We start from the raw sequence: 13,142 nt of genomic DNA, 5'->3' as shown, positions 1-13,142 counted from the left end.
CAAAAATTGGTCAATGTAACAACAAAAAGACAAAACAAAAATACAAATTAGCCTCAAAGCTTCAATTACTCACCGCGTTCGACAAATGAAATCGTAATCCACACAACTCGCGATGGCAAAGTTCCAGCGAAAGAAACAATGACGCGGAAGAAACGAGTCGGAGATAGAGAGGGATAAAAGAAGAGCTGTGGGACTGACAGTGAAGAAGTTCAGTGAAGAAGTTCAGTGAAGAGGCAGAGCTACGGGAATGAAAATTCAGTGGTCTTAGTTATAATTCTTTTTTGAGGCAGAGGATGGGGGAAATTTTCTAGCTTTCAATTAAATTTTTACTTATTTTCCAAAACCCGTATATAATATCAGCAGGTAAACTTTCATCACCTTACACATGGATATTAGATACGGTAAATCCCTACAAAGCTTCCCGATCAAAAGCGCCAAGGATACATACGACCATTATATACGGATTTTCCGTATATAATGATTTCTCTAATTATATACGGATTTTCCGTATATAATATGATTATTATATACAGATTAAATCCGTATATAATTATCCGTAGATAATTGGCAATTTTCTTGTAGTGTATATAGTGTTTTGTTTTGACTGAAGTAGATATAAACTACTATAAAGCAATAGTAATATGGATTGTTATCTTTATCTTTTGTATTCTACGATTTCTTTAAACTATTTTTGTAGATGTATGTTTCTTGTATTCGGATTCGAATACCAAAAATACTCTTATATTTATAAATCCTTTTTGCTGAAAAAAAATGTTGTTTTGTTTGTTTATATGTGAAGAATATTATATATGCTGGACTAAGTTCATTTAAATTAGATTGTCGTCTTGCTAGAAAGTAGAAAGCCATTCCTTTTCCTTTTGTTAAAAAAATCTATGTTTTTAGAGATAAAAAATTGAACATTTGTTAGTTTTACACACTAAAGAAAATTTACTAACATTTTTCCAATCAAGTTTACCTTTTGATCCTAATTAACGATATCTAAAACCTGCTCAGCAACAGAGTAGAGATGCTTCTAAATGTTATATAGCTAGGAATTTTTACACACTAAATGTCGTATTGTCTACATGTCTTTTGTCGTTCACAAAGTAAACAATTATCTCATCAAGTGATTTTTATTTGAGGTTTGAGGCTTTTGAAACTACTGGAAAGAGTTTATACAAGACTCATTATGGTAATTTCTTTCGGATTGTTGAAAGGTTATAACGGCAAATAGATAACTATGAGGGTTTACCTACGAAAAAGAGTCCAATCTTCACTTTTTATATTCTTTGGTTTGTTCCTTAATTTGAAGTTTACACCATAAAACTTCTCAATTTTCACTTTTCTTCTTTTGCATTGATTTTCTCATCTTTGATTGTTTATAATAATAATAATAATAATAATAATAATAATAATAATATAATAATAATAATAATAATAATAATAATAATAACTCTTGATTAAAATCTTAAGTATTATTTAAAATCACTTCTAGATAAAATAACAAATATTGTTTAGATAATAATAATTTCCAGCTAAAATTTAATAACAACAACCACTTCTGACTAAGCTACTTTTAATTATAAATGTATGTGATTAAAATATCATAAGGTTGCTAAGCAAAGATATTACATCCAGGAGGGAAACAAAATTACTATTGTTGATGAATACAAACAATAATTTTTTGGGTGTTGCTTCTTCCACCACCACCCCTTGTTCCCTCCACCTCCCCATTCTTGTTTTACCCCTCTCTTCATCTTATTTCTTTTTTATCCTTCAGTACAATTTTATTTTTAACAAGCATTTGTTATTCACAATTATGTTATTTTTTTCTCTCTTTGATCTCATCATCCAAACAACATAACCATTTTAATTTTAGACCCATGTTTCTATGTTTCATTTTCTTCTATCTCTCTGTTTTTTATGCTTCTTTCCATTTGTATCTTTTGAAGTTTCTGATTGTTTATCTTACCGACATCAATATATGAAGAGTTAAAAAATCTCACATAAAAAAAATGTTGATACATGAGGAAGAAATATATGTTGCAATGTGTCAAAAAATATCGTGGAGAATAATTAATTTTATAAAAAGGTCGAAACATTTTATATAATCATTTAAATAAAAAATTAAAATATTGAAATTTTAAAACTTTAAGAAAGGAATTTGATCATTTAAATTAGAAAATTTTAAATCATTTAGAATTTTTATCAATGTCAATAAAATTATCTTTTTATAATGTTATTCATAAAATATTCATTATTGTTGATCATAAAATATTCATTATGAACCGCTGCACTACCGAATGACCACCGCAAACACTCTGTACCGCCACACCACGAAAAGCCACAACACTACAATACAAAACCAAATAGATATGGAGACAGGAATATGAAGAAGAACCAAACGGATATGGAGAAGAGAAGTAAAAGTTGAAAGACAAGAAGAAAGGGATCTGGTGAGAGTTGGAGGTGGTGGGGTTGCACCAGTGAAAATGGGTGAGTAAAAATATATAAGAATTTAAGGTTTCAGAATAAAATAAATAAATAGAATTAAAAGTAAAAAAGACTATTTTTGTAATTAAAATTTTTTTGTAAAGGGATGGAATAGTGGAAGGAGCAAGGGGTGGTGGTGGAAGAAGCAAGGGATGTTATAAATTGAAGAGTAATATTATTTGTGTGGATCACGTTATGGGTGTGTATGATGAGATCTTCCCAACAGATACCTCCATCACTTTAAAAACATGCTTTATAATGTTTATTGAAATGCTATTGAGATTACTTTAGAAAATTAACCTTGAGAGTCACTACCTAGAGTTTTTTTCGGAAAATTTCCTTTAGCCTCCTTCCTCTACAATTAGCCTAACTTTTCTAGAAAGTTTTCATCACATATCATTCCAAACATCAATACCAAACCATCTTTTTCTCTTCTTCTGCTTATCCACGCCCAACCATGTATTCTTGAGTGCATGGAGTCATCACATGCTATCCTTATTATTTAACCTTCCCTCATGAAATCTTCCATATAAAGTTTTGAAGAAAACAATTATTGCAAATCTTTTCTTTTCTGCTTGTTGAAAAACTTAATAGAAGATCTTAACTTTTTATTTAATGTTATAATAAAGTGGAACAACTTTTACTTGAAGGTCCAATTATTTTTTACACATGTTCTACCACAAACAGGACCTCATACTCAGCTTTTGGGAAGTATCTGCCACTTCTACATCTCTTCACTATATTTCTACTCAAATTATAATTTTCAATCTCGTCGGCCTCAAACACTCTTTTCAACGACAAGATAACGAAAGGAAATTGACCCACCATGACAGCTACAACTTTTTTGTTAGTTTATCACTATAGGTGTAATACCTTGAGAGAAAATGAACTTCAGGTTAAAGTAGTGAGTAGCATAACACTGTGGTAGTGTCACGCTCTATTATTCATCAATCATGGAATACTTTTTCTTTCATTTGTCACTATTGAATAATTTTTTCCCCTCCTAGACTATATTAAATATATAGATAGATAGATATACATATATATATTGTAACTGTTATGTTGTTCACAACATTATAATAAGATAATGATAGAGGTATGAACTATCTTTGCTAATGCACTGGTTATAAGATAACTGGAACTATGTTATTTACAAGATAGGTTCATCTAAAGAGACATTGGCTTTTGTTTGATCACCTCTTTAATGATTTAAAATTAGGGTTGACTTAAATAGTGGTGTATGAAGCAACTATGAATTTAAACCATAAAACCAGAAAAGCAGATAAGGATAAGTAGTTGCAGTCCTTTGTAGTGGTGTAATATTTTCAGTGACAGAAGAAAGAAATTTGTTATACTAAAAGAGTGATTAAACTTGGTCCATGTGGTTAGCATTATGTAGGTAATGGAGCATGATTGATGCTCATTTGATGGGAGAGTTTGTCCTGAACTTAGTTTGGAAGTGGAAAGGAAAAGAGGAATGTGGTACCGGAAAAACCATAAAAAGAGATTTATGATGGGTTCAAAAACCATAATTTTAAAATATCTTTATATTTTGATAACTATTTGTAATAATTTTTTGACAGTGTTATTATTTTATTGATCTGTTTGAATTTATATTTAAAAAAATATTTAAAACGGATGAATCACAAACTATCACCTAAACATTGTCAAAAAAATTTCAAAAATTAATTATTAAAAAAAAAATTCCAATTTTAAATGGTTGTAGACCGATGAAAGAACACCGAGACCAGTGAACAAATGACAAGTATTGAACGATAATGTTATATCATGTGTTATAATCTTACCTTATATCATATCATGTTTGTGATCTTGAATGAGTACAAAATTGTCCTGATGTTTACTTTGTAAAACTATAAACATATTTACACGAATCATATGTAAATTAATATATATGTATTTTGTTCATCCAAAAATAAACGTTCATCCCTATTCTATGACGTTTTTATATCATCATCACCTCCACCAGCAAACAGAAAAAAGGTTATACTCTTATGCCGTATTTGCATTTTATATATTGACTAAATAATTCTTTTATAAAAAATAAAATTATAATAAAGAAAATAATATATTATCAAGTATTTAATGTAAAAAGATATATTATTTTTTTTAAAAAAAGAAAATTAAATAATATTTTAACAGGATTAAATAAGATTAGAAAAATGAAAAAATATCAATTATGTAACTTAAAAACCAAAGAAGTTAATATAACTTTTTTAAATTCTGTTATATATATATATATATATATATATATATATATATATATATATATATAGTGTAAAACTTTTGAATTTCTGTACAAAAAATATTAATTTCAATTAGTATATAAACAATGATTGTCATCTATTGTATTATATAATAACACTTATATGAAGAGGTTTGTATATTACACTACAATATGTCAACATAATTATAAATAATTGAAGAAGAGAGGGAATCAAATAATTATAAATATATGGATTAAAATACGGTTTTGCCTTAACATGCAAACTCTTTTGTCTTAGCAGTTGATTTCCTTAACAACAAGTTATCTAGAATAATTAAACTATGAATAAGAAAAAAATTTGTTAAGATACATTTATATGACAAAAAATTCATAATATTGAGATTCTTACCAATCTATTACTTGTTTAAAATGGTTGAGGGAAACTTATACAAGGAGCAAAACCACACAATAATGTTGTCTTTTAGAAAAACCACAAGTAGCTCCCAATAATGTCTAAATTAAAAATAATTTTGTTGTTATACCATAAAATAACATATTATAATTATAAGTCAACAATATATACTTATGCATAACGGACAAAATATTTGCTTCCCTTATTCAAAGCAGATGGTGACATATGTTTGAATGTCATCAAATTTTTGTCTTCATAAGTAATTTGGAGTTTATGAACATATATACATCATTCAACCTCATTGTTACTACCAAACATATACTTGAACACACAAACGTTTATTTGATATAAGTATCTAGATAAATCAATTAAATATAGAGAATGATTAAGAGACTTATATCATCTATAACTGAAAAAGGGTAATACTCAATTCTTCTTTCCCGATGCAAGCTCTAAGACATCTTGCTTATATAAATACAATGGGATGCCAACGTCTCTTCCAAATACACAAAAATCTCATGGAATTAGCATTGGCTCATCACTTATTATGTCAATAAGATGGTGTAATACACCAAAAGGATCGTCCACAGATAGATAAATCTCCTTGGGTTTAGGACTTTCCTCTCGATGTGATTGTTGTTAATGGAAAATAGTTTAAGTCCAAACATAAATAATATGTAAACTTGAAAATTGAGTAGTGTATGGTAAGTAGGGAGTCCATACCGTGGAGTCATATAGAATCAACCAAATCTTTAGACCAAGCGAGAAAAGATTGAAATATTTGTGTCATAATATATACCTCACTTGTTCGCACATGAACTAAAACATCTTATATGAGAATTTTTTCTAGTGTGATCTTAACATCATTATCTAATAGCTTTGTCCCATGAAGAATCGAAATTAAATCTCTTCTCGTTAAGGTAAAATAATTAAAGAAAAGGAGTATAATTTTGAAAATTTGATTAACCTTATAAAAATCAAAGTAAAACATATGTATGACTTGTGGTATGAAAAAGTTAAAGCCGAATCTCCTTGTTCAAATAAAATAAATAAATAATGATAATTTTGAAACTTCTGAAATTTTTTTATATTTTTAGACCACCATTATAGTCAAACCGAAATAGGATATGTATGGTTTTGCAATCAGGGTCTATAACTTTACACCACTAAAAAATAGTGACAATTTTGAAAAAATTTAAAAATTTCACACCTATTATAGAATAAGCAAAGCATAACATGTTTATGACTTCGGTTTCCTTAAAACTGGAGTCTATAAATAAGCAAAATTTTCATCAATATCGAAACATATGCTATTTAAAATGTCAAAATTGCAATCCAGAAAACTTAACTGAAACAATTTAAAACACACGTTTAACATTTAAAACACCTATTCGCCTAAATCAAACTTAAATTCTGCTGGGTTAATTACTAAATACAATCCCTCTTTTCTTGAAGTAACTCTTTTATACTATGTTCCTGTTTTTACATTATATTTTCTTGAATTAATTAACCTGTCCAAATAACTATGCCATGATAGTGTGTAGTGCTAATTTGATAGGAAGATTGGGTTTGAATGCAACAGTTTTAGTATCCATGAGGTGCTATAGAATGTTAGGATATTATAAGGTCATGATGGTGATGTGAAAAGGGTTGTATTGTAATATCATATTGGGTTTTAAATAGACAGCCACTATTAAATTGGGCATATTTGATAAACTTCCTCAAACTATCATTTTCCTACTCAAAGCTACAACAATTTTTTTATACAACTAATTACCTTTTGTAACTCAAATTTAATTTAAAATTACAATATTATATAATTATCTTTCTGATATATTTAATTGTGACTTATATTTAAATAATTTAGTATTGTGTTTTAATATTTTGAATTATTTAATAGTAAAATTAATTTTAATTTGTTTTTACTATATTTTATTTTTCTAAATTAAAAATATTATGATTAAAAAATAATAATAATATGTTCTTACTTTTATATTTTATACAATATAGTATTTATTTTATGTGTGAATATACAATCACTAATGTTGTTTTATATTTTTGTGAGTGTTTTTAGCTATGTTATATACAGTCTGTCCAATCTTCTTAAATAATAATTATGTGTACACTTGTATGATTGTTTGCTGCTATAAATGTGTTTTAATAATATTTAAAGGTTAAATTATATTTTTTTGTTAAATTATTATCTTTCTACTTTTATTTAGTTTGATCGCTTATCTTTTAAAAAAAATAAATTAATCATTTATATTTTTAAAAAGCTGTTCAAAATGCTTTTTTATATCAACTTAAATTTAACTCCACTAAATATTTAAAATTAATCTTTCATCTCATCTTCCATCTTCTTCCTCTTACCTTTTTTTCTTCCATTGCTTGTCCACTGCACTTTCTCCATTTCTCTTCTTCAACAACAAATAAATGACATAAAAACAAGCAAAAAAAAAGTTGCCTTAGAAGATATAATTATTAAATATCGTCAAAAATATTATTAGTACATGATAAATAACACTTAAAATCATATATAAAATCTCCTTTTAATAATAATATAATGTTATCGTAATTAAATTAATGTGTGTTACATTTATCTCTTTTGTTTTCATAAAAAATATTGAATAAATCAGTAAATATATACATTTTAACATCAGTTTCTCTCACATATTGAAATGAAATATCATTTTCTTCGACACCTCGGTATGGACAACGGTTGCTGATTATCTGTGCAATATTTGTATATAGAAAATGACCAAGACTTAGTTGATAGGGCTGGATGAAAACGTAAACATGGTTTTTCAAATTTAAATGAACTATTTACAAAATCATGTCGTATATAATGCTTAATATGTCTTTTTATTTTTTATATTCAATAAAAAAAAAAACTACATCAACAAAGTTTGTCCTTACACATTTATACCGCAAAAATACCTAATTTTTTCAAATGAAGTTTTTAATGAGATTTTTTGTACTCAAATCAACCTGAAATATACAAAGTTATTCACTTCAAATATTTTAATTTAACTTATAATCATTTTAATAAGCTCATAAAACAAATCATTGCTCACACATAATTTTAGTGCTCTAAAACTTAATTTTTATGATAAACAACAAAACTCAACTGTACATAAAAAATAAGTGTTATTTTTATAGCATAATTACTTAATAATATCATTGTCATCAAACCGTCAGATTTTTCTTAAACACGTCTATCTGATCTTCTTTATTAAACTTACAATTTCTTTTATCGATATAATGTATTATAATATTATAAGATTTCTTTTTAACGGCAATGGGTAGAGAAGAAGAAATGAGTTTAGGGATGATAACGGGTCGGGTAGGACATGGATAGTGTGATATCCGAATCCAAGCTGCATGTAAAAAACGTACATATTACCCGTCTCGTTACCCATCGGATACCCGTATGAAAAAAATCTACAGATATTTTTGAATTCGCGGATACCGTTGGATATCCGTTGTCAGTAAATATTTAAAAAAAAATACAGTAAAACCCCCCAAATTATTTTTTGTTATGGTTTGGATCTGCAGGAAACCTATTCGCAACAGGTGGCACACTTCTTTTCTTCTTTCCCCTCTGCTTTGTTCCATATCAGGGAGGCATTCCTCTTTTCTCTTTTCTTTGGGTTTGGCTAGGTTTCACAAGAATGAGAGGTGAGCTCTGGTGACCCAGGCACGACATTCTCTCCGTAGCAGTATGCGTCGCAGTGGCAGCACTCCGAGGCTTTGAGGGCGTTCTCGTAACGGTGGGAACCGCAAAAGCCTCCTAATCCAGAAATGATGGCGGGTTGAGTGCGGACAGTGTCGCAATGGAGAGCGAAGGCACCGGTGACGCGTTGTGAAGGGTACCGACACGACAACGGAGTGAATTGCGTTCAGCAACGAATGCCATTGTTCGATGGAGTGGTGGATCTGGTGTAATGTGGGAGTGTCGTCAACTAGTGGATCTGGTGCGATGCAGGAGTGTCGTGAACTAGTGGATCTTGGTGACAGTGTTTGAGTCTCTCTTTAATGTTGATAGGGTGCTGAGGGGTGGAGGGTACCTTTGGGTGGAAACCCTAGTTCTGTGTATGAGGGTTTGCTTGAGTGGATCTGGTGCGATGACGGCAAGGCAGCGAGAGTGAATGAGAAAAGAAATGAGATTTAGGGTTTGCTTGAATATAGAGAGAATAAGGATAAAAACTGGAATAAAATTATAATTTTATTTTTTAAACGGGTAACAGATACCTGTGGGTATGGATAGTATGATACCCGATTCCGATCCGTTACCCGCTAGCCGTTAACCGCGAGTACTAAATATCCGAAGCAGATTTTATCCGCGGGTACGAATTTTTTTACCAACCCTAAATGAGCTTGATATTTTATGTTCCACTATTATTCAATGTAGAAAGTTTCACATTTATAATAAATAGAGTCACTTTACAATATATAAATAAATAAAATCCTATTTTGTAAATAGATTTTGTAAAATTAAGTCAAATTTAAAATTTATTTAAAAGATATAGTATAAAAGTAATGAGTTAAAACCTATTTTAATAAAGTGAGTTTTTTATTTCACTTGTTATCGAATTTTTAATGTCTAATCTTACCTAAAATGAATCATAAAATTCTCTTTATAATATATAAGTTAGTATTTATCCTAGTGAAGTTAGTTATGTTTTAATTTTGTTGTTTCACCCCGTTGTCGCTAATGTCAAATTTCACCTAAAATGAATCAGTACGTATTTACTTGTTTTAGTTTTTAGATCTGACTAGTTTATAATATAAAATAAAACATAAAAACCTATAACATATTCTAATAGATGACATATAAATAACAAAATATATCAAAATATCATATAAACATATATGCATATAAAAGAATCAATTTTATTAACAATTCATAAATAATTCAATTTCAATAAAAAAAAACTCAACCACACATGAATTTATATGTAAAAAATATCTAACAAATATAATATAAACTGACATCTTATAGAGATATTTATGTTCTAGAGACTAATATTTGATAAAAAAAAAACTCTCCCTTATATTTATCTCCATTTGATATTTTAGTCTGACTTTAATCATTAGTAAAGTAAGGAAAACTTTATTATAGCAGTAGTTTCAATATTTAATACAAAACTCAAGTCGTGGTTCACACATCATTCCACATTTAGGATTGCAATTTCATACAAATTCAATTAATCTCAATAAATATTTTAGTACAATATAATTCATCTAAATAAAATAACAAATGAATAAAATATAAAAGTTAATATTCATCTCACATTTACAAAAACATATATATTCAAAAAGTTAAAGATACAAAGAAAAAAACAATTTTTTAGTTTGAGCGAAAATATTTTTGTTTACGCGAAAATTTCTTTGTTCGAACGAATTTTGGGGAGACTATAAGTTATTGGAAACTCAAGTGTGAGTTTAAGTCCTACATTGGATAGAAATGAAAAAGTAGAGCACTATATAAAAACGAAAGACTTATTGGCCCATTATATTAAGGTTTTGGATAGAGAGTGGTGTTAATTTCTTATGTGGTTGGACTCATATCTCATTGGTGTTTGTGTCTCCCCGGTGAACCTCCCTCCTTGATAGACCCAACAGTGGTATCAAAGTTATGTTTGTCTTGGTGATAGAGACAAGTATAATTAAGTAAGTGAGTTCTGTTAAGATGAACGACGATTGGAAAGAGTTACTTGTGGTTGTGATTGATAGACCCTTTGCTTAAACGAAAATAGGGTCAAAAGTAAAGTCATTTTCAATTCTATTTTTGTTTGAGTGCACTTAAAAAAAAGATTAGAAAAATTAACTTTAATAGTAAAATCAAACTAATTTTCAAAGATAATTTTGACAATATTTTAATAATACAACTTTCAGATAATTCAATTGATCAATCCAAACAATGATTTTCCCACACAACATTCTTTACTCAGTTCAAATTAATCCTAGTCTCTTAACTCAAAGTATGCATGTTTACACTTACATCAAATTCCAAAATATCATAAATTCATCAAACAAAACTTAATAACATCAAAATTCAAGCATTCACACAAATTCTCAACTAATAATCTATACCTATGTCACCTTCTCATCAAGATTATCTAAGGTTCTATCAAGAACGTTCATCCCCAAAGCAAATTTCAAAAAATCTAACTAGTAAAGTTACTCAAAACATAAAGATTTTAGAGCAAAGTATCCAACATAAAATAGGTTTAGAGGATCACTTTTGTTGACCAGTTTATTCATGAGTATATTTGTCTTTAAAGGGTACATTAGGAAAGATATTATATACATTCAACATGAGGCCAACATAAGAATGGAGACTACTTTTAATCCAAATATTAAGGCAATAAATTATAGGTGTTTCGGTGGGATCGGTCTGAGGGCCGGTTGACCTTCCTTCTTTGCTCTCTCTTGGTCGTTTCAATCATTTCCGAGAACACAATCCTCCGATGGGTGGTGGACCAGCAAAAGACACTCTGATGCTCAAGTCAGATATGTTGTATAAAGAGGTCTATATTTTGTTTAGGATAGCTCCCGGTCCTTTTACCCGAAGGTCAATAGTATATTTATAAGGCTTGTGGTAGCCAAGCACATTGATTAATCATTGAACCAGACAATCAAATTCAATAATATCTATTAGTTGTCCATTAATATCATATTCTTGTGCAATATGACCTGTCAATTACTCATAAATAGCGTATATTCGCATTTAATATGACCATTAAACATATTAATTGATCATTAATGATTTTTACCCTTCTTGATTAGTGTTTATCTGACCATCGGTCGGTTTCCTGTTTTGGCTCCAGATTCTTCTTAGTCGGTCGATCATCGAGGTATAGTACATTAAGCCCCCCAAGCCTCGAGCAGTTGTTTGCAGGTGTGAAGGGGTTTAATTATGCCAGACGAATTTGGACGAGAGTGAGAGTACACGAGGAGCGTTCCCCACCGCTCGGTTTAGGACCAGGGGTTCTGGGAGAACGTTCCCTGGGTTTTAAGGACGAGAGTGAGTTCGAAGAGAACCTCATCGCTCGGTTTAGGACTAGGTGTTCTTAGAGAACGTTCCCTGGGTTTTTAGGACGAGAGTGGGAGTTCAATAGGAGCTTGCCCCACCGTAGGGTTTAGGACAAGAGTGAGTTGCGCTCGGTTTAGGACTAGGTGTTCTTAGAGAACATTCCCTGGGTTTTTAGGACGAGAGTGAGGGTTCACAAGGAGCATGCCCCACTGCTCGGTTTAGGACCAAGGGTTCTCAGAGAACGTTCCTGGGTTTTTAGGACGAGAGTGGGAGTTCACGAGAAGCGTTCCCCACTGCTCGGTTTATGACTAAGGATTCTCGGAGAGCGTTCCCTGGGTTTTGTAATATTGCAACACGTCCAACGATTGAATAAAAGTGGTCTGGCTTCCTGATAAGGTTGAGCATTGGTCTGAACATTACTATGTAGGATATGTTTACTCACAACAATATGAGTTAAACAAAATAAAAATTATAATTTATAAATTATAATAAAAAAGTATTAGAACCTTGATAAGGTTGAGTATTGGTCTGAACCTTCCTGAAATTTCTAAAAACAAAAGACATGCATTTAGAAATTATTATAACTTGTTTTAGTTTTGTTACAAAACCTGGTGTTGATATGAAGTAGCGATGTCGAGACCAAGCGCTAATCTTGGTTCCTTGCGGTTTCAATGGGATGTCGCTCGGCCCCACGGTGGGTGTCAAAATGTTTCAGTGGGATTGGTCTGAGGGTTGGTTAACCATCCTTCTTTGCTCTCTCTTGGTCGTTTCAATCCTTTCCGATAACACAATCTTTCGATGGGTGGTGGACCTCCAAAAGACACTTCGATACTCAGGTCAGATATGTTGTATAAAGAGCTCTATATTTTGTCTAGGATTGCTCCCGGTCCTTTTACCCGAAGGTCAATAGTATATTTATAAGGCTTGTGGTAGCCAAGCACATTGATTAATCATTGAACCAGACAATCAAATTC

The 13,142-nt window shown here is 30.1% G+C and overlaps 1 pseudogene; it reads left to right on the top strand.

Moving 5' to 3' along the window:
- Window positions 1–9,436, top strand: part of LOC106761328 — an 11,831-nt pseudogene extending 2,395 nt beyond the window's left edge.
- Window positions 9,437–13,142: the final 3,706 nt, after the last annotated feature.

This window comes from Vigna radiata, chromosome 1 (genome assembly GCF_000741045.1).
Source record: "Vigna radiata var. radiata cultivar VC1973A chromosome 1, Vradiata_ver6, whole genome shotgun sequence".
Lineage (NCBI taxonomy): Eukaryota > Viridiplantae > Streptophyta > Magnoliopsida > Fabales > Fabaceae > Vigna > Vigna radiata.
This window is presented reverse-complemented; position numbering and strand designations above follow the sequence as displayed.